A 2,237-nucleotide genomic window follows, 5' to 3' on the forward strand; every position below is an offset into this window, starting at 1 on the left:
CAGCCCCCCCCCCGCCCTTTTTCAAGATGTACCTTTTGCATAAAGGCTTTTTGAAGACCGACTCTTGTCTTGATCTTATTCCTTAAAATTTAAAACATTATATAAAATATATCAGGGAAAAAATTACACCAAAATGAACAAAAATTTCTCACAAATTCAGGATAAAGGGGAAAAAATTGCCCCTGCACAGTTAAACAATCGATTATGGCTGTTGTGATTAAAATTAAATGTGAAAATGAATGTAAAGTGTCTATTCACGGAATTACATTTTGATTTGCTCACACTGCTTCAGATTGCTTTTTATACATTGTTTTTTTTTTTTTTTGCAGCGTTGAGCCTTATAACCAATCACACGTGTTTCCATAGAGCTTAGGAATGCAATGGCCAATCCGAGACCCTTATGGTGTGTGCATACCAAAAACGAAGCGATTATTCGCATCGCGTTACTCGCTCTATATTGTCGCGGGATGTTTTTCGCGTCACTCGCATGATGAGCAGTGTTTTCACGTACATCAACAACAACATTTCTTTAAAACTCATAGCTAGAATCAAGTAATCATTGCTTACCAGGTAGTCCAACTTCCTCGCTTACTTTTCTCCAAGCGGTCTCCTTTTTGTCCGCTGTCTGTATGAATAAAAAGTGTGTCATAAATCTCGGGGTGCCCACAGATGGCTACAATAATGCTGTCCTCCATACAACTGGATGTGTCAAACCGGACACGGACATGTCAATATTCTCTTCTCTGATTGGCTTGCGTGACAACGCATCATGCAAATTTCCCACTCAAGTTGAAATTTTTCAACTTGTGCGGAAGATGAGCGTGTTTGCGGCAATCGCGTTCGCCAATTCGAGTCATTCACGTTGCCCGGCACAAATTCACATCTATTCGCGTCTTTGACTTGACTTTGTAATCTGCCCACGCAAATAATTAAATTTGCTTTTGGTGTGCTCACACCATTAGATTAGTCGGTGCTGAAAATGCGCCAATCAGAAAACTCTGGATTTGTTGAGTCTGTGCAGTCACTGATTAAATTTATTGTCCTCATTATAAACAACACAGTGCAGATACAATGTAAATAAAATATTTATTTTGTAGCTTCAGTGATTATGACAGGAGTTATAATTAGTTATAATAATGCATAACTTGTGCTAGACTAGAATAGCGTTATGGATCAGAGACATGTTTGTCTCTGAAGCCAGAGCCAGAATATATGACAAGCCATTTCCCCAAAACGCAGACAAGTTTTATATGTATTCTATTGATCAACATTAATAATCATTATTACAATATTGAGCAATAATCAACAATAACGATTTTTTTTTTGTCATAGTATAACAGTCCTATTAGCTCCTGTTTTAAAATGTATAATTTAGATACAATTTTAAACAGTCAATTGTTATTGGCAACAGTTTAAAATATTTTGATTGTTTTAAGTAATTAGTTAAATTTAAAGGTGTGTAGTTCACCCAAAAATGAAAATTCTGTCATTAATTACTCACCCTCATGTTGTTCCAAACCCGTAAGACATCTTTCAACTTCGAAACACAAATTGAGATATTTTTGATGAAATCCGAGAGTTTTCTGACTCTCCATAGACAGCAACGGAACTACTGTGTTCAAGGCCCAGGTAGTAAGGACACTGTTAAAATAGTCCATGTCCAAACAGTTTCTTCTCTTCTGTGTCAGACTTCTTCGCATGCTCACAACAGCATCACGACACATACATGTGCATTCTTCTGCTTGCAAACAAGCCGCAGCGCATCTGGGTTCTAAGTCTTGTGGTTCTTCTTATTTATAAATTGGCGAAATTTTATTTTGCTATCTTGTCCCCTCTGAAGCCAAATTTCGAATGTCTCTCCTCAATCTACTCGTATCATTTATGGGTGGTAGGTTATGAATGATATTAAAGGGTTAGTTCACCCAAAAATGAAAATTAGCCTGTGTTTTACTCACCCTCGAGCCACCCTAGGTGTATATGACTTTCTTCTTTCAGACGAATCCAATCGGAGTTATATTAAAATTTGTCCTGGCTATTCCAAGCGTTATTATTGTAGTGGGTGGGTGTTTCTCTTTAAGGGGGGGCGTCATACGTCCAATACAATTTGGATGTATGACGGAGTATTTCTGTGCCAAAAATCGTACTTCCGGGTTTGTACAAGTTTCGGAGAGTTTTTTTCGATCGTGGCTCTTCATGACGTAGACGAGGGGGAAACTCCTTATATGGCCATTTCTCCC

The sequence above is a fragment of the Sinocyclocheilus rhinocerous genome, unplaced genomic scaffold (assembly GCF_001515625.1).
Source record: "Sinocyclocheilus rhinocerous isolate Xijiao unplaced genomic scaffold, SAMN03320098_v1.1 scaffold926, whole genome shotgun sequence".
In the NCBI taxonomy this organism is placed as follows: Eukaryota; Metazoa; Chordata; class Actinopteri; order Cypriniformes; family Cyprinidae; genus Sinocyclocheilus; species Sinocyclocheilus rhinocerous.